A 21,367-nucleotide genomic window follows, 5' to 3' on the forward strand; every position below is an offset into this window, starting at 1 on the left:
TTCACAGCGGCGCCACCGGTCGAGAGGGGATGACCGTCATCATGCGACTGGGATGCTCGAGAGGGGATGACCGTCATCATGCGACTGGGATGCTTCCTACTTCCATAGATACAACTTCTAAACCTGACTCTGTTTTTTAACGATTTTTGCAACATTCACGGTCATTATTTTAACAATTTCTCTGTTGAACACCATCTGATTACCTCCTCCCCTGATATTTTACTTCTCTCTAAAATCCAACTTTGCAAGGCTCCTTCTCCTCCACTCTATCAGATCTTCAACTGTAATTTCTATCATCGTTTCTGCTCCATAGGTGGAGTTCGTGCCTACTGTAGCACAAAAGCACCTATTGCTCGTCTCGTGGATCTTGAGTCTGCTAATCTTGATGCCACTAACGCAAAATCTCTCTACCTTCCGTTACCTTACGTTTGTATTCCGTTTATCCCCTCTCCCCTCCCCTCCCCTAATTACCCCAACCACGCAACTTTGAAGATCTGCTCTCTTCCCATCCACAGGCTGAGATCCTCTATGAAGGGACTTCAGTGAACACCACTAGGATTGATTAGGTTCTAAACGAAACGATCCTCGAGGAACTGAGGCCTTTTCTTCACCCCCCCCCCCCAACCTAACGATCTGGAACAATTAATCAAACACCCTAATCGAGTTCCCGACCATCATAACAACTTTTTTCTCACTTTTCCTCATCTTTACTTGTGAACCATCTCACTATACATACACCGTCTGTGCCCTCTTTAGGGTCCTCTGACCACAATATCAATTTTACGATTTCTGATTAGGCACTCCTATCTCCTATTCCCCCATCCCCCACCTACCCATCGAAATGCTAATTCTGACACTTTCTTTGTGAGAGCTCGGTGATCGTTCCTGCGCAGCTTCTTTATTGACTTTCCTTGGATGGTTATTGGTTCTCTGGTCAGGATGCCTCGTGTTGTGCTCAGCACATAGCAAAAGTTATCTAGGCTGGGATGAGTTCCAACATCCCATCTTCTTTTGAATCTTTCTCCCCAATCGTGGTTTGATAGTTCCTGTTCCGATGTCTGCTGCATTAGGAACGATGCATAACGGACCATGAAATTTTTCCTTTCCCTAGAAACCCACTTTGTTTTCATTTCTCATCGGAATCATTACAAAGCTGTTCTTCGAAAACCAAGCGCACTTTCATTAAAAGAAAATGTGCTGACTTGACGTCAACTTTTTCTCATCTTTTCCGACTTGATTGATCTCTTGCTAATTCTCCTTCTGACAAAGAGATCGCCGCCACCTCTGTCAGCGAGGTCGCGCCAGATATCAGGAAGAAAGGCCACATCCGCTCACATCCATACACGAACTGTCGTGTGTAATGCACTGAAACCAAAAGGCCACATCCGCTCACATCCATACACGAACTGTCGTGTGTGATGCACTGAAACCACATTTTCCTATCCACATCCAGGCTCCACGGACCTTTCCATGGTTTACCTTGGACGTTTCACATGCCCTGATTCAGACCATTGACTTCAAATTCAACAATAAAAGTGTTTAAACTTACCCATAGGACAGCCTAAGACGAGCTCAGTACCAAGTGTACAGAGAACCCGACGTATTGATGTATACACACACATGCAACACGAACGGAAAAGCGCCGACCCGCTTCACTATACCACTGCCTGAGCAAGGATATGGTGCTGTAAGAGGGTTATGATTAGGCCATTTGCCCATACTGTCTGAACTACCATCGAAAAATTACCCGTTTTTCTTAATCCGATATTCAGTATAGACCTTGGCAAGCCTGTTCAATCAAATGTGCTAAGTTATCGAATTCATTCTAAAAGTTGCATTCACTTACTTAGATTAAAAAAAAGAAAATAAGAAAATTAAAACAGCGTTTCATAATTTTAATGTACAACGTGCGCTGGGAAGCAGCGAAACCAGTCCGCTTCGAGTACGTACAGACCAGTTACCCTTCCTGCCGGTAGTGGTTTGTTTTGGCCGGGGAACTGGTGGGATGGGGAGGGAATGTTTCCAATGACCATTCTCCTTGTCTTTCATATGGTCTCCGCACTCATCTATCATCAGGTGCAGTTACCTTCCCCTTCCATAACCGTCTGTCTACCGTGGAACGTGTTAATTTTTGACGGAGAGTGAAACTCTTTCCTCTTGAAATATAAGAGTTGTCGATAATACCCCCCCTGCTGACTGATCTGGCGCTAATGTATTTTTTTTGGGAAATATCTATTGTTTACATGAATATATACACAAACCATAAGAATAAAATTGTATATGAAAACATTAACTTGTAGCATGTCTATAAGAACGGGAAACGTTTTTGTATTGTTACATGACAATCATTAAGCGAGGCCTTGTCGCGAAATTAAACCTCCACCAAATCCGAGGCAGAAGAAACCTCACTATGCGAGTGCGCGAGGCTCTCTCTCCCTCCCTCCCTCACTCCTCACTCTCCTCAGCTGAGCTCAGTCTTGCTCGGGCAGTGGTATAGTGAAGTGGGTCCGCGCATTTGCGTTCGTGTTGTATGTGTGCGTATACATTAATACGTCGGGTTCTCTGCACGCTTGATACTGAGCTCGTTTTCAGCTGTCCTGTGGGTAAGTTTAGACATCTTCATAAATTGAATATGAAGTCAAACCAGCGTATTTAAGCAAAGCATTGTCGTTCAAGGGAGCGAGAGAGGGCGAGCACAGTAAAACGAGCAGGATGGAAAACTGGGATGTGAATATTAGGCTGTGTACGGCAAGCCAGCTGTACCATTGAGGATGTGATCTTTTTGGTAATACGTGATATGCACTAGTGTCTGATTTAGTGACTTACTTTGTTAAATGTTCGGTAGTTAGCGGTGGTTTGTTTACGGCTTTATTTATGATTATTTTTTTTTTTTATACATCTCGTTATGAACAGTATTGTTCATACATTTGTCACGGACATAGGATGGTATCACGAATGCCACTGAACGCCACATACTCAAGACTTGTCAGCTGAGGTGAAAGATCCCAACAAATTTTTTTTTTTTTTATTGTCTCAGCACTTTTTATGCGTACCGTGTTACTTGCTTGGCTACTTTCATCAGATACTGCCATTAGGTGTCCTTGCTTGCCAATCAAGTGTTCTGTACTGTAAACATATCACTATCTACAAGGTACCACACTTAACTGTCGTTACCTTCTTGTTTGTAGAGACTGTTAAGAGAGGTGATGGTGGGTATTACCTGTTGTATGTGTCCTGTGTATGGCTGTGTTCGTGAATGTTATCACAGATTGACAGGTAATGTTAGTGAATGTTGTCATGGTTTGACAGATGCTGTCACCTTGGGTTGAGAGCCATTGTCCATTAGTTTTCATGCAGTGTACTGAGTGTTATGGTTAGTGCTTTCGTGTTGCGACCACTGATGAGTTTGTTAGGTAGTGTGCCATCGTATTATGAACATTAGTAGATGTTGTGTTATGACCAGCGCTTGGAAAATTTCGTGTTAGACTGACCATGGGTGCGAGCGAATGGTCGGTATTGTGTTGGTGAAAGCAAGTGGTCCGTAATGTGGTGTGAGCGAGTGGTCACTGTTGGTCTGAGCGAGTGGTCAGTACTGTGGTATGAGAGAGTAGTCACTTATGGTGGTGCGAGAGAATAGTCAACTGTGGTGGTGTTAGCGAGTGGTCACTCTTTTGGTGGTGTGAGCAAGTGTTTACTACTGTGGTATGAGCGGACGGTCAGTTTTGTAGTTACCGTAGATATTGATGAATTAAAGCATAAAAGTGAAAGCAATCGTGTTACGATATTCCTGACAGGCTAATAAGCATTTAATTCCTCCTAGTGTTGCAATCCTGGAGTGGATTATGGATAACTTGTACTTTCTCCTTTTTTTGGGGGGGGGGGGGGCAGGAGATGGAGGAGGTTGAGGGAAATAACATCTGATTTCGTTTGGTTAAGTGATTGGGATGTTTGTTAATGTATGGATCGTCTAGGTTCTTAATGTTTGTGGTTACTGTTCTGTGTATGACACATTGAAAATTTTGTGTCCGTTCCAAATTGATAACCTCACCTTACGCACACAAATTATGTTCACATTTCCAGGAGTAAAACTAGTAGGTGACGTATGAGGTATTGGGTGAGGTTCTAGTGTCTCATTATACAGTAGCCGGAGAATCTAGGTCTTGCTTATACACTAGGCCAGGGTCCATGAACACCATATTATTAAAATCATGGGTCCATGAACACTGTATGTTTAAAGCCAGGGGCGTGGCCCTTTAAACTACGAGTGAACAATTTTGTAGTTTTTTTTTCTTTACCAGACTTTGGTGTGCATAGATAACAACAGGCGTTTAGAAGAGTTGAATTTGGTCGACAAAGTAACAACTGGCGTTTACTGGTATGTTGTTTAAACAATTGCTACCATTGTAGTGTCATTGCTACAATTGTTTGATTATTTTACTGTCCCCCGTCATTTTTGTGTACACGTACCGGATGTATCATTTCCCTTATTTATATTTCGTTCCATCATACACAACCCCTTGAGCACGACTGCACGATCCGTGTCTATGATTATGTAATTTCTGAACGAACCCTTCCGGATTAGGTCAAAGGCCAGGCTATCAAATCCAGGGGTCAGTTCTCATATCTCTACAGCCCCGTCCTCGTCTCTGGAATGCTTTCGTTGTAGGTATAATTCGGAATTAGAGTTATTTTATTCATTAGATTTCCCAGGTCTGTGTCTGGCACCGGCTATGCCATGATGTTGGCTGGTACGTACCACTGTCATGTTCTCAGCGCCTCATCATGTAGGGTAGAGGTCCCCGTGATCAGGTGGGGACGGGAGTCCAACCACCTGGCCGCTGTCTTCTCCCAGCCCTGGCTGATTCTGGAAGTTGTATGGAGATGGAAGATATTGTTATACACGATCATATATAGATTTGCTAGAAAAGAACATTCAGACCAGTTTTACTAAAATCATTATACTTTGCTTTGAACTTCATCCCTTAACTGTCTAACTTTGCTAAATTGTTTAAGACCGTCATCCTAATTATATTGATTAAAGAAGTAAAAAATATAATAACAGTTAGGGACGTTTCGTGGAAGGTAAAAACAATTCGTATTCAAATGTGAAATACAAACAATTTCGGACAAGAGTTGTTTAAAAGTATTTCTTTTCTTGATGGTAATGATACTTTCGAAGGCCGTCGATATGGTTTAATGCATATGACGTCATCTGTGTAGTATCATGAGGTTTATGAAGCTGTGAACAAAGTTACTCAACACCAGGACAATTTTACCATGAGTGCATACATGCTCTCTCTCTCTCTCTCTCTCTCTCTCTCTCTCTCTCTCTCTCTCTCTCTCTCTCTCTCTCTCTCTCTCTGTTATACTTAATCGCCGTCTCCCGCGTTAGCTAGGTAGCGCAAGGAAACATGGAAGAATGGCCCAACTCACCCACATACACATGCATATACATAAACGCCCACACACGCACAGATACATACATATACATTTCAACATCTACATACATATACATACACAGACATATACATATATACACATGTACATATTCATACTTACTACCTTCGTCCATTCTCGTTGCCACCCCACCACACATGAAATAACCCCCCCTCCCCAACGAGGTAGCGCTAGGAAAAGACAAAAAGGCCACATTCGCTCACACTCAGTCTCTAGCTGTCATGTGTAATGCACCGAAACCACAGCTCCCTTTCCACATCCAGGCCCCACAAAACTTTCCATGGTTTACCCCACACGCTTCACATGCCGTGGTTCAATCCATTGACAGCACGTCGACCCCGGTATACCACATCGTTCCAATTCACTTTATTCATTGTACGCCTTTCCCCCTCCTGTATGTTCAGGCCTCGAGCGCTCAAAATCTTTTTCACTCCATCTTTCCACCTCCAATTTGGTCTACCACTTCTCGTTCCCTCTACCTATGACACATGTATCCTCTTTGTCAATCTTTCCTCACTCATTCTCCCCGTATGATCAAACCATTTCAACACACCCTCCTTTACTCTTTCAACCACACTCGTTTTATTACCACACATCTCTCTTATCTTTTCATTACTTACGCAATCAAACCACCTCACACCACACATATTGTCCTCGAACATCTCATTTCCAACACATCCACCCTCCTCCGCGCAACCCTATCTATAGCCCATGCCTCGCAACCATATAACATTTCTGGAAACACTGTTCCTTCAAACATACCCATTTTTGCTCTTCGAGATAATGTTCTCGCCTTCCACACATTCTTCAACGCTCCCAGAACCTTCGCCCCCTCCCTCACCCTGTGACTTGCTTCCGCTTCCATGGTTCCATCCTCAGCTAAATCCACTCCCAGATATCTAAAACACTTCACTTCCTCCTCTTTTTCTCCATTCAAACTTGCCTCCCAATTAACTTGTCTCTCAACCCTACTGTACCTAATAACCTTGCTTTTATTCACATTTACTCTCAACTCTCTTCTTTCACACATTTTACCAAACTCAGTCACCAACTTCAGCAGTTTCTCACCCGAATCAGCCACCAGCGATGTATCATCAGCGAACAACAACTGATTCACTTCGTAAGCCCTCTCATCCACAACAGACTGCATACTTGCTCCTTTCTCCAAAACTCTTGCATTCACGCCCCTAACCACCCCATCCATAAACAAATTAAACAACCATGGAGACATCACGCACTTCTGCCGCAAACCGACTTTACTGGTAACCAATCACTTTCCTCTTCCTACTCGTACACATGCCTTATATTCTTGGTAAAAACTTTTCACTGCTTCTAGCACCTTTCCTCCCACACCATATACTGTTAATACCTTCCACAAAGCATATTTATCACCCCTATCATATACCTTCTCCAGATCCATAAATGCTACATACAAATCCATCTGTTTTTCTAAGTATTTCTCACATATATTCTTCAAAGCAAACATCTGATCCACATGTCTTCTACCACTTCTGAAACCACACTGCTCCTCCCCAGTCTGATGGTCTGTACATGCCTTTACCCTCTCAGTCAATACCCTCCCATATGATTTCCCAGGAGTGCTCAACAAACTTGTACCTCTGTAATTTGAGCACTCACCTTTATCCCCTTTGCCTTTGTACAATGGCACTAGGCATGCATTCCTCCAATCCTCAGGCACGTCACCATGAACCATACATACACTGAATATCCTCACCAACCAGTCAACAACACGGTCACCCCCCCTTTTTAATAAATTCCACTGCAGTACCATCCAAACCCGCCGCCTTACCGGCTTTCATCTTTCGCAAAGCTTTCACTACTTCTCTGTTTACCAAACCATTCTCCCTGACCCTCTCGCTTCGCACGCCACCTCGACCAAAAACCCTATATCTGCCACTCTGTGATCAAGCACATTCAAGAAACCTTAAAGATACTCACTCCATCTCCTCACTTGACCACTGCTTGTTATTACCTCACCATTAACCCTCTTCACCGATGTTCCCATTTATTCTCCTGTCTGACGCACTTTGTTTACCTCCTTCCAAAACATTTTTTTGTTCTCCCTAAAATTTAATGGTACTCTTTCACCCCAAATCTCATTTACCCTCCTTTTCACCTCTTGCACCTTTCTCTTGACCTCCTGCCTCTTTCTTTTATACATCTCCCAGTCACTTGCACTACTTCCCTGCAAAAATCGTCCAAACGCCTCTCTATTCTCTTTCACTAACAATCTTACTTCATCCCACCACTCACTACATTTTCTAATCTGCCCACCTCCCACCTTTCTCATGCCACAAGCATCTTTTGCGCAAGCCATCACTGCTTCCCTAAATACATTCCGTTCTTCCCCCACTCCCCTTATGTCATTTGCTCTCACCTTTTGCCATTCTGCTCTCAATCTCCTGGTACTTCCTCACACAAGTCTCCTTTCCAAGATCACTTACTCTCACCACTCTCTTCACCCCAACATTCTCTCTTTTTTCTTTTTCCCCTGAAAACCTTTACTAATCTTCACCTTCGTCTCCACAAGATAATGATCAGACATCCCACATTAACATCCAAAAGTCTCTCACTCGCCTATCAATTAACACGTAATCCAATAACTCTCTCTGGCCATCTCTTCTTCATATATACGTATACCTGTGTATCTCTCTCTTTTAAAACCAGGTATTTCCAATCACCATTACTTTTTCAGCTTACAAATCTACAAGCTCTTCATCATTTAAAATTTACAACACTGAACAACCTATGTGCACCAATTATGCCCTCAACTGCCACAGTACTCACCTTTGCTTTCAAATCACCCATCAATATAACCTGGTCTCGTGCATCAAAGCTGCTAACACACTCACTCAGCTGCTTCCAAAACACTTGCCTCATGATCTTTCTTCTCATGACCAGCTGCATAGGCACCAGTAATCACCCATCTCTCTCCATCCTTTTTCAGTTTTACTTATATCAGTCTAAAAGTTTACTTCCTTGCATCCAATTACATTCTCCCACAACTCTTGCTTCGGAGAAGTGCTACTCCTTCCTTTGCTTTCTCTCCTTCTTTCTCATCTTGTATGTTCTATGAAGGTGCGCGTTCATATGCACTTTATTCGTATTCATATACCTCCGTGTTGTATAGTTAGGTTCGGTAAAATGCTATCTGCTGGCTATGTGCGCCTGTTGGGAAATAACCGGTGTAGACCCCGTTGCTCACCAATGTGAGACGAAGGATATTCGAGTACTTAGTATTCGAATAGTTATTTCCTATTAGCGAGGCCCATAGCCTAGCGGTTAGCATTTCTGCCTCTTGCATAGGGGTCCCGGGTTCGATCCTGGCTGTTGGAGGTTTGTATGTTCTATGAAGGTGTGCGTTCATATGCACTTAATTCGTATTCATATACCTCCGCGTTGTATAGTTAGGTCCGGTAAAATGCTATCTGCTGGCTATGTGCGCCTGTTGGGAAATAACCGGTGTAGACCCCTTTGCTCACCAATGTGAGACGAAGGGTATTCAAGTACTTAGTATTCGAATAGTTATTTCCTATTAGCCAGGCCCATGGCCTAGCAGTTAGCATTCCTGCCTCTTGCACAGGGGTCCCGGGTTCGATCCTGGCTGTTGGAGGTTTGTATGTTCTATGAAGGTGCGCGTTCATAACCGGTGTAGACCCCGTTGCTCACCAATGTGAGACGAAGGGTATTCCAGTACTTAGTATTCGAATAGGAGGGTGAAAGGCGTGCAAGGAATAGAGTGAATTGGAACGGTGTGTTATACTGGTGTCGACGTGCTGTCAGTGGATTGAACCAGGGCATGTGAAGCGTCTGGGGTAAACCAAGGAAAGTTTTGTGGGGCCTGGATGTGGAAAGGGAGCTGTGGTTTCGGTGCATTATACATGACAGCTAGAGACTGAGTGTGAACGAATGTGGCCTTTGTTGTCTTTTCCTAGCGCTACCTCGCGCACATGCGGGGGGAAGGGGTTGTCATTTCATGTGTGGCGGTGTGGCGACGGGAATGAATAAGGGCAGACTATGAATCGTGTACATGTGTATATATGTATATGTCTGTGTGTGTGTATATATATTTATACGTTGAGATGTATAGGTATGTATATATGCGTGTGTGGACGTGTATGTATATACATGTGTATGTGGGTGGGTTGGGCCATTCTTTCGTCTGTCTCCTTGCGCTACCTCGCTAACGCGGGAGTGGCTTGGTGAAGATAAGAGGTGGTGAAAGCCTTGCGTAAGATGAAAGGCGGCTGGAATGGATGGTACTGTTGTTGAATTTGTTATGAAAGGGGATAACTTTGTTTTTGATTGGTTGATAAGGATATCCATCGTATATATATGAATATTAGAATTAAACACCTTATAGGGCAGAAGAAGGGCTTGTACAAGAAGTTAGAACGGGAGGAAACTCAGTTTACTGATCAGCCAACACAAATTAAGAGAATGGTAAAAGTCAGAGACTATGAAGACTAAAAAACATTACGAAATTAGATAGCTAACTAAACAAAAAACAGTGCCAAAGAATTTTTTCAAATGTACAGAACGATGGTTAGGGAGAAAATTGCACCTATCATATCGCATTCTGGTAGATTAGTTGATAGTGAGATTGAAATGTGTGAAGTTTTAAACAATCATTTCATATCAATATTTACTCAAGAGGAGAATACAAACATTCCGGTTCCAGAGCAAATTTACAGGGGTGACGAAAGCGGGAAGCTATGTGGTATGAAAATAGATAGATTTGATATTTTGAAACAAACAGATCGATTAAAAGTAAACAAGAGTCCTGGGCCAGATGGTATTTATGGAATAGTCTTGAAAGAATGTAAGGAGGAAGTAAGTGTTCCGCTTTTAGATGTGTTTAAACAGTCTCTCGAATCAGGCGTAGTTCCTAAGCAATGGAGGACAGCAAATGTCGTTCCCATCTTTAAGAAAGGTGATAGATCCACTGCCTTTAATGACCGTCCTATCAGCTTGACATCTGATGTGGGGAAATTTCTCGAATCAGTTATAGCGGACAAAATACGGGAACACTTGGAGAATCATGATCTCAATAGGGATTCTCAACATGGTTTTACAAAAGGGCAGTCATGTCTCAGTAACCTTCTCTCTTTCTTTAAGAAAGTATTTGAAACTGTTGATCAGGGTAAGAGTTATGATATTGTATACTCAATCTTAAGTAAGACATTTGACAGAGTACCTCATGAGCGTCTGCTTAGAAAAATAGTGGCGCACGGCATCGGAGGTTGTGTATTTAATTGGATCAGGGCATGGGTCACTGACAGAAAACATAGGGTATGCATCAACGGAGTTACATCGGACTGGGGCACTGTAGCCAGTGGTGTTCCTCATGGGTCAGTTTTGGGACCGCTTTTGTTCGTTATATATATTAACGATTTGGCTATGGCAATAACCAGCGACTTAAGTAAATTTGCCGATGATACAAAGATAGGGGCCGTAATTGACTCATATGAAAATTCATTGAATTTGCAGAGGGACTGAAATAGATTACCAGAATGGGCGGGTACTTGGAAAATGGAATTCAACATTGATAAATGCACAGCACTTAGTGCGGGTGAAGACAGGAAAACTGATTACAAACTGGCCAATATTACTGTTGGTAAAACAGAATGCGGAAGAGATTTGGGGGCACTGGTGAGCAAGGATCTTAAGCTGCGGCAACAGTATATTAAAGTATGTAATAAGGCTAATAGGATGTTAGGATTCATTAATAGGACTATCAGCAGTAAGACTTCCACAGAGTATTATTATAACTTTATCATGCGTTGGCGAGACCACATTTGGATTATGCGGTACAGTTTTGGGCTCCATACTATGCAGCTGATATAGATTGTTTAAAGAGAGTACAAAGGCGAATGACAAAAATGATCCCTAGAATTAGAAACCTCACTAATGAAGAAGGGTTAAAAAAACTGAATTTGCACTCACTTAAGAGGAGGAGGAGGGCTAGAGATGATATGAATGAAGTTTTTAAATGGGTGAAGGGCATTAATGAAGATAACATGAAGGGAGTTCTTAGAATGACTCCACCGGATAGGACAAGAAATAATGGATATAGATCAGAAAAAAAAATTCAAGTCGGATGTGGGTAAATATTGGTTCAGGAATAGGGTATTGGATTTATGGAAGAAGCTGCCAAGTACAGTATTGGAAGCTAGGTCTTTAGGTAGCTTCAGACGAAGTTTGGAAGTGTTTATGGGTTCAGGCGGTTAATTGTAGGGTGGACAGACTCAGGATCTGCTTAGCATGGGCCAATGGGCCTCTTCAGTGCCCTCACTTCTTATGTTCTTATATGGATTATGGTGAGGTGCCAGAGGATTGGCGGAATGCATGTATAGTGCCGCTGTATAAAGATAACTGGGAGAAAGGTGAGTGTTCAGTCTAAAGAGGTATAAGTTTGTTGAGTATACCTGGTAAGTTGTATGGAAGGCTGTTGATTGAAATGGTGAAGGAATGTACAGAGCATCAGATTGGGAAGGAGTAGTATGGGATCAGAAGTGACAGAGTATTTGTGATTACATGATTGCTTTAAAGGATGTGTGTGAGAAATATTTGGAAAAACAAATGGCTCTCTTTATGGCTTTTATGGATCTAGAGAAAGCATATGATAAGGATGATAGAGGTGCTTTGTGGAAGGTCTTAAGATTATACGGTGTGGGAGGAAAGCTGATAGAGGCAGTGAAAAGATTTTATCAAGGATGTAAGGCTTGTGTGCAAGTAGGAAGGGAGGAGAGTGAATGGTTCCAAATGAAGGTTGGTCTTCGGCAGAGTGTGTCATATTACCGTGGTTGTTCAGTTTGTTTATGAATGTGCTGGTGAGGGAGGTAAATGCGAGAACTTTGGAGAGAGGGGCGAGTATGCAGTCTATATACAACCTCTCTAAGTAAAGCGAGCTATTTTTAGAGAGTAGAAAGAATGCACCTTACAATAGGCCGTATCAGCACTATATTGACCCTAAACTGAAACAGCTCACATGTATAGCTAGGCAAGTTGTTAAAGGATAGAGACAACTTCGAACACCCAATTGCTGGAACTATTTCAAACATCTCTTGCAGCAGCGAGGGAACGAATGAGTGAACTTAGAATGACTGGGATCAGTGTGTCAGTGGACTAAATCAACACACTCCTCTAAGCCAAACATGGAAGGGTATTAACAGAATCATTGGAGAGAGAGAGAGAGAGAGAGAGAGAGAGAGAGAGAGAGAGAGAGAGAGAGAGAGAGAGAGAGTCTCATCTTAACCCGCTACAAAAGTTTGAATTAATCACGGAATGGGCTTAAACTTCTAGCTATAACATGCTGCCTCCTGAGGCTAGGAATGTTTTGTTCAACAAATTGAAAGAAAGAGATCTACCTAATTCATGCTAAACTGGAGTTTGAACTTGATGCAGCTCTTACCAGGGTATGGTATCACTTATAACATTATTAGACTTCTAAGACGTGTACCTGGTAACCCATTACTAAAGCTGTATAATGCGAGTTATGCCCCTGGTCATTTACCCTCCTTGTGGACCAACAGCCTAATTGTACCAATACCTAAACACATTCAGCCTGATGAATTTCGCCTCATCTCCCTGACGAGTTGCTTATGCTAAACTATGAGAGGATGGTGCGCAACAGGCTACTGCACTGAATCAAAGAATATATGTCTCCTGATTTCAGTGGTTTCGCACATGGTAAAAATGTATACAACGGTATCACTTCTCTAACTTCATTGGAACAGACCCATCACTAATACCCGGTTTCGTACATCAAAACTGCTGACACGCTCAGTCAACTTATACCCTCAGCTGCCACATTACTTACCTTCGCATTTAAATCACCCATCACTATTGTCCAGTCTCATACATCAAAACTGCCGGCACACTCACTCAGCTGCTCCCAAAACACTTTCCTCTCATAATCTTTCTACTCATGACCAGGTGCATAAGCACCAGTAATCACCCATCTATCGCCATCCGCTTTCAGTTTTACCCACATCAGTTTAGAATTTACTTCCTTACGCTCTATCACACATTTCCACAACTCCCGTTTCAGGAATAGTGCTGCTGCTTCCATATCTCTTGTCCTTTTACCTACTCCTGACTTTACTTAAGACATTTTCAAATCATTCTTCCCCTTTACCCTTGAGCTTCAGTTGACTCAGACCCAGAAAATCCAGGTTTCTTTCCTCAAATATACAACCTAACTCTCCTCTCTTCTCATCTTGGTTACATCCACACATTCAGACACCTCAATCTGAGCCTTCGAGGAGGATGAACACTCCCTGCATGGCTCCTTCTGTTTCGTCTTTTAGAAATTGAAATACAAGAAAGGGAGGGTTTCCTGCCCCCTCCTTCCTGTTCCCGCTGCTTGGCTTGAGTGTCACCTTTATCTCAGCCATTGCATATCGTTAAGCTCACCTGCTTTTTGACGTCTTTGATTAAACCTTTCTTTCCTCTTTCTAAACTTTCCTTATGTGTTTAAGGCTAACACTACGCATGTTCTCACTCTTTTATTGCAAATTTCACATCACCTTTCTCCACAAGACTAGCACTTTCTTGGCTACAGAACTCCATATCCCAATCTATGTTACCATAGGAATTGTTAAGTTCTGTGTAGTTTCCACGATTATATCTCCTCAAGTCCTAACTCATCTCTGCTTTTTTAGTTTCTTCGTTTGTCACATAATCATACTTAAGCATTATATATGAACACTTTCTAAGTGGTATATCATTTATGATATTTTCAATACCCATACTAGTCTTTGAAGATAAGGTCTGGTAGTAAGGGGAATGTCACTCTCATCCTAGTATAGTTACTGACGGGCGTGTATGTGTGTGTGTGTGTGTGTGTGTGTGTGTGTGTGTGTGTGTGTGTGTGTGTAATCCACCTTGAATTTCGAAGAAACTATTTGCAAGCTGGATTTCAAACTTGGCCGTTAAGTGGCTGTCTTTAGATGGCGTCCTTGGACTGATTCGTGATTTGTGCCACTCAGTTTTATTATGAGGTTGGAATTGGGGGACAGGGATAAGCCCAAGCACATACACGTTCCCAGACGCTTGAATTTTTTATTCCGTTTCTTCTCGAGTGATTTTGGTCGTCATAAGCTTACAGTGATGGAAATCAAGTTTGAGATGTAGCGCTATGGGGTTAGATTTTCCTCCTCATACTGGATAAGTAGATCATTACACGTGTTTTTGACATTGTTTAAGATTTAGTGGTGATTAGTAACACTTGTCAATGCTTGACTTAAGATCATTATGGGAACGTTTCATTATGGACAGAATGGCCAATGCGTGACACTCCCACCTGCAGAAGCTGTTGCTGGTCTACTTTTGCCATGTATACAAAACATATGGGTGATCATATGGAAAATTGTATTATATGTATTGGAACGCATGAGTTTTGGACAGTAACACTAGATATACCCGAAACTTGTCCAAATCTTTTAAAATTCATTTTCAGTCGTCAGTTCAGTAGACATGACAGATTAGCGAGGCCGTCCACGTCTCTAGCAGGTAGATGGGTTCCTGCACGCCTGACGCTTTTGCCACACACTCGCTCGTCTCGCCCACCACGTAATGGCAGCTGCCCTGCCTGTGTCTTCTTGGTGTGACGCGAGTGTTCTTAGTGATTTTATCAGAATGCCAACCTTCCTCACTTACAGTAATGCAGTGTGATTCTTGGGGACTATATGTATAAGATTTCAGTTGTTTCATTTCCTTTGATAATGGACTTTTCTAAGTCCTAAGGTAAGAATTAATCTTCCGTCTTAAATGAAATAGCATGATAAGCATTGCTAGATATGCTTAGGTGGTTGATATTGAAAGCCAAGCGCAACTTGAGTTTGGAATTTTAATTTACCAAATCTGTAAAACTTTGTTTCATTGGAAAACGTTTGCTTTTGTCAGTAGACGAGGTAAAGTAATGACAGAAAATAGGAAATGAATCAGAGCTATAGTAGTGGTGAGACCAGCTTTGGTCACACCATGGTAATAGCAAGATCAGCCTTGTTCATACCATGGTAAGGATGAGATCAGCATTGTTTATCCCAAGGAGAGTAACTATACCATTCTATCCCAGTACCATAATTCCGTTTCATATTGGTTTTTAGGAATTTGTTTTGTGTATCTGTATGTTTTGCATGTCTTTTATTTCTTCTAAGCTGATATAGTTTTTTTAGTAGTCGTATTAAGGAGGTCGAGATTAGCAGAGAACTGAGTTTTTTTTCTCTTTTTTTGTGGCCGGTCCTTAGGGCGGTCAACTGGATGGTGTTGAACAAATGGTACTTATGAAGTGCAGTGCCAGAGTTATCACTGACCATGATCGAACGCTGAGAATGAGGATGATCATGAAAGTTGTGAAGAAAGTTACTGATTTAGTTTAAGGGTAATGGATGGTTAGAATGGTATAAGCAAGGAGACTTTGAATACCGACAACGTACAATGATTTGAAAGTCTTCTTGATAGTACAAAATGTTTGAGAGATAATATAAGATATAAGTAATGACACACACACACACACACACACACACACACACACACACACACACACACACACACACAAGGTTAAGAGACGGGACACCACGAGTGAAAAGCACTTTCCCCGCAATACATAAATAGTAATCACACATACATAGTATGCCAGCCATGTAAGTGGCGATGACGATTTACTATCATATTTGTGTCCAGGAAACCATTCATTAGTTATTCATGGTAACATCAGTCCAGCTTTCAAATTCAGAGATTAATTAGAACAGCAATATAGACACCAATTGTAAAGTTGCGATAGGATCAAAACAAAAGTATCAGTATGAATTCATTTTGAGAAAAAGGTTGAATTTTCTTATATTACATTATTTATATTCTCTAGTCATATGTAATGTCACTAAACAGGTTAAGTAATTCGTAAGATTGCACATCAGTAGCTTCTGCTTGGTTGGTTATTATTATCCTTATTAGTAGCTGATCAGAGACTGGTTGTAAGCAGGGTACCAAAAGATATAGAAATAGTCATGATTATTTTGAATTTATTTTAGTTACCTGTATTTACTATTATAACATTAGAATGGCAAAGAACAAAAGGCCCACTGGCCCATGCTAAGCGGTCCTTCCTTGTAAAGTATCATTTGTAGCAAATTTCCTCTGCTGGTTTGTATAGTAATACAGACTTCTGGAAACTTAATGTCATCGGTGGCGTCAGCTCAGATAAACTGATTTAGGATTAATGATAAGTCTGGAGTTAATCATGTAAAGGGTGTTAGGATTTGCGTGTTAGCTTATATCTTGAGGAATGTATCAGGTCGAGTCTGGTACCTTCGGGTGGAAGGCGGGCGCGGGTCGGGTAGGGTCGGATCCAGATAATTGTATTCAAGTGTCATGTGGTTCGTCCAGCCGAGTCGAGTCGAGTCGGGATCGACTCTGGTAGTGCTCGTGACGGGTCAAGAACTCGAGTTGTGGTAGTGACTGGTTAAAGAATATGACAGTCATTGTGACGGGTTAAAGAAAGTGACTGATTGTAACGGGTTAAAGAATGGGACAGTGGTGGTGACGGCTTAAAGAATGTGTAAAAAGGATGGATCTTTCTTTCTTTGTTTCCTGGGGCTACCTCGCTAACGTCGGAAACGGCGATCAATTATAAATGATATATATATATATATATATATATATATATATATATATATATATATATATATATATTTTTTTTTTTTTTTTTCTTTTAAACTATTTGCCATTTCCCGCGTTAGCGAGGTAGCGTTAAGAACAGAGGACTGGGCCTTTTTTGGAATATCCTCACCTGGCCCCCTCTGTTCCTTCTTTTGGAAAAAAAAAAAAAAAAAAAAAAAAAACGAGAGGGGAGGATTTCCAGCCCCCCGCTCCCTCCCCTTTTAGTCGCCTTCTACGACACGCAGGGAATATATATATATATATATATATATATATATATATATATATATATATATATATATATATATATATATATGACAGCTAGAGACTGACTGTGAACGAATGTGGCCTTTATTGTCTTTTCCTAGCGCTACCTCGCGCACATGCGGGGGAGGGGGTTGTTGTTTCATGTGTGGCGGGGTGGCGATGGGAATGAATAAAGGCAGACAGTATGAATTATGTACATGTGAATATATGTATATGTCTGTGTGTGTATATATATATGTATATGTCGAGATGTATAGGTATGTATATTTGCGTGTGTGGACGTGTATGTATATACATGTGTATGTGGGTGGGTTGAGCCATTCTTTCGTCTGTTTCCTTGCGCTACCTCGCTAACGCGGGAGACAGCGACAAAGCAAAGCAAATATACATATATATATATATATATATATATATATATATATATATATATATATATATATATATATATATATATTTATATATATATATTTATAATATATATATAGTGTTATACCTGGGGATAGGGGATTAAGAATACTTCCCACGTATTCCCTGCGAGTCGTAGAAGGCGACTAAAAGGGGAGGGAGCGGGGGGCTGGAAATCCTCCCCTCTCGTTTTTTTTTTTTTTTTTTTAATTTTCCAAAAGAAGGAACAGAGTGGGGCCAGGTGAGGATATTCTTAAAAAGGCCCAGTCCTCTGTTCTTAACGCTACCTCGCTAACGCGGGAAATGGCGACTCGTTTAAAGAAAGTATATATGTGTGTGCCTCAGTTGCCTGACCGTCTCAGCTAACATAAAAAAGAAAGCTAGTCTCGTCATTAAACATTAGGTTTCCTGTTACCTGTCGTTGCCATGTCACTTCCATATTGTCCCACATGAACCTCTCTTCCAGTACAGTACTCTCTTATCCTCTCACAAAATCTTTCCTTCAGAGTAGCTTCTCCCTCTCGTCCCCCCCTCCAAAAAAAAAAAAAGAAATCTTCCGACACACTAACCTCCTTTCCTACATTGCACTTCCTCCCTACTCTCACTAAACCTCTCCTCTGACAGTGTTTTCCCTCCCTCCTCTCACTAAACCTCTCCTCCAACAAAGTTCTCTTTTACCCCCTTACTAAAACATTTTTCCCATACTGTACTCAGTAGACCTCTTTTCCAACAGTATGCTCACCCACTCCCCTCATTAAACCTCGTATCCAGCTACATAACCTCTGCTCAAACAGAGTACCCATTCTTCCATCTCGCCAACCTAATTCCTTCACCATTGTATTTCGTAACGAAGCACAGTAAACAAAAGTTTTACTACCAGCTCTGTGACTCTTGTTACTACCTTCTTGACCTCACTTATCCCACCTTTACTGTATTTCTTCTTTCCCCTTAGCAACCCAGCTCCTACCTACACTCTCAATAACAGAACAGCCTTCCTACCCTCTCCCTCGCATTTCCCCAGGCACCACATCCTTCCTCAGAAAATGGCTAAGGGCGCGCCTCACACATACATAATGTTGTAGAGGGACTGACCCCAACCTCAGAGCCGCGCTGCCATCCGTTTGCACCAGTCTCCATCCCATATCCATTCTTATCCTCGTCCCTCATCAGCCCACTGTTCCACATCCAACTTCATCCCCGCCACTCCTCAATAATTAAGAGTGGATGTGTTGTGAATATAAATAAATTGCTCTTGAATAGTATCTGGTTTGAGGAGAGTTGATCGAGAAAGACAAGACAGGGCATCTGAGAGATGTAGTAGTAAAAAGAGTATGGTTCAGAAAGCTGAAGAGCATGTGCTCAAATGCTTGGGATACATGGAGAGTATGAGAAAGGAAAGGCTTACTAAATGGGTATACGTATCAGAATCCGGAGGGAACAAGAAGGGGGAGACCTTGAACAAAATGGAAGGATGGATTGAAAGAGGCCTTGAGTTTTCGGAGTCTGAAAATGCCAGGGAATGTAAGGCAAACGTGGGATGGAAATAAATAGAGCGATGTGGTATACATGGGACAGTTGAGGAAACCACGGAAAGGTGTATGGGACTTGGCCGTGGATAGAGGGCTCTGGTTTGCGGGCATTATGGATAACAACGAGACAATGACTGTGAATGAATGATTCTGTTCTCCATCTGTTCCTGGCGTTACCTTGATTACGCAAGAAACAGCGAACAAGTAAGAAGAAATTGAAGTAAGTTTCATACATTTAATCAAGACATGGGGCAACAGACCATCTTTTAACTGTCTTTCCCGTGCAAGAGTTTTGGAAAGAGGGGCAAGTATGAAGTCTGTTGGGGATGAGAGAGCTTGGGAAGTGAGTCAGCTGTTGTTCGCTGATGATACAGCGCTGGTGGCTGATTCATGTGAGAAACTGCAGAAGCTGGTGACTGAGTTTGGTAAAGTGTGTGAAAGAAGAAAGTTAAGAGTAAATGTGAATAAGAGCAAGGTTATTAGGTACAGTAGGGTTGAGGGTCAAGTCAATTGGGAGGTGAGTTTGAATGGAGAAAAACTGGAGGAAGTGAAGTGTTTTAGATATCTGGGAGTGGATCTGGCAGCGGATGGAACCATGGAAGCGGAAGTGGATCATAGGGTGGGGGAGGGGGCGAAAATTCTGGGAGCCTTGAAGAATGTGTGGAAGTCGAGAACATTATCTCGGAAAGCAAAAATGGGTATGTTTGAAGGAATAGTGGTTCCAACAATGTTGTATGGTTGCGAGGCGTGGGCTATGGATAGAGTTGTGCGCAGGAGGATGGATGTGCTGGAAATGAGATGTTTGAGGACAATGTGTGGTGTGAGGTGGTTTGATCGAGTAAGTAACGTAAGGGTAAGAGAGATGTGTGGAAATAAAAAGAGCGTGGTTGAGAGAGCAGAAGAGGGTGTTTTGAAATGGTTTGGGCACATGGAAAGAATGAGTGAGGAAAGATTGACCAAGAGGATATATGTGTCGGAGGTGGAGGGAACGAGGAGAAGAGGGAGACCAAATTGGAGGTGGAAAGATGGAGTGAAAAAGATTTTGTGTGATCGGGGCCTGAACATGCAGGAGGGTGAAAGGAGGGCAAGGAATAGAGTGAATTGGAGCGATGTGGTATACCGGGGTTGACGTGCTGTCAGTGGATTGAATCGGGGCATGTGAAGTGTCTGGGGTAAACCATGGAAAGCTGTGTAGGTATGTATATCTGCGTGTGTGGACGTATGTATATACATGTGTATGGGGGTGGGTTGGGCCATTTCTTTCGTCTGTTACCTTGCGCTACCTCGCAAACGCGGGAGACAGCGACAAAGTATAATTAAAAAAAAAAAAAAAATATATATATATATATATATATATATATATATATATATATATATATATATATATATATATATATATATATATTGTTTGCTTTGAAGAATGTATGTGAGAAATACTTAGAAAAGCAGATGGATTTGTATGTAGCATTTATGGATCTGGAGAAGGCATATGTTAGAGTTGATAGATATGTGGAAGGTATTAAGAGTATATGGTGTATGAGGTAAGTTGCTAGAAGCAGTGAAAAGTTTTTATCAAGGATGTAAGGCATATGTACGAGTAGGGAGAGAGGAAAGTGATTGGTTCTCAGTGAATGTAGGTTTGCGGCAGGGGTGGTTGATGTCTCCGTGGTTGTTTAATTTGTTTATGGATGGGGTTGTTAGGGAAATGAATGCGAGAGTTTTGTAGAGAGGGGCAAGTATGCAGTGTGTTGTGGATGAGAGGGCTTGGGAAGTGAATCGGTTGTTGTTCGCTGATGATACATCGCTGGTGGCTGATTCGGGTGAGTAACTGCAGAAGCTGGTGACTGAGTTTGGTAAAGTGTGTGAAAGAAGAAAGCTGAGAGTAAATGTGAATAAGAGCAAGGTTATTAGGTACAGTAGGGTTGAGGGACAAGTCAATTGGGAGGTAAGTTTGAATGGAGAAAAACTGGAGGAAGTGAAGTGTTTTAGGTATCTGGGAGTGGATTTGGCAGCGGATGGAACCA

At 41.9% G+C, this 21,367-nt stretch overlaps 1 protein-coding gene across 3 annotated transcripts in view; it reads left to right on the plus strand.

The window, feature by feature from the left end:
- Window positions 1-2,474: 2,474 nt before the first annotated feature.
- alpha-Man-IIb (alpha-Mannosidase class II b) overlaps window positions 2,475-21,367 on the plus strand; it is a 1,285,879-nt gene continuing 1,266,986 nt past the window's right edge. For 2 of the 3 annotated variants that reach the window (XM_071663884.1, XM_071663880.1), the window contains exon 1: window positions 2,475-2,603. The gene's annotated coding sequence lies outside the window, so the exon portion shown is untranslated. The remainder of the gene's footprint in view (window positions 2,604-21,367) is intronic. The other variant, XM_071663881.1, reaches the window with a different exon arrangement.

This window comes from Panulirus ornatus, chromosome 8, assembly GCF_036320965.1.
Source record: "Panulirus ornatus isolate Po-2019 chromosome 8, ASM3632096v1, whole genome shotgun sequence".
In the NCBI taxonomy this organism is placed as follows: domain Eukaryota; kingdom Metazoa; phylum Arthropoda; class Malacostraca; order Decapoda; family Palinuridae; genus Panulirus; species Panulirus ornatus.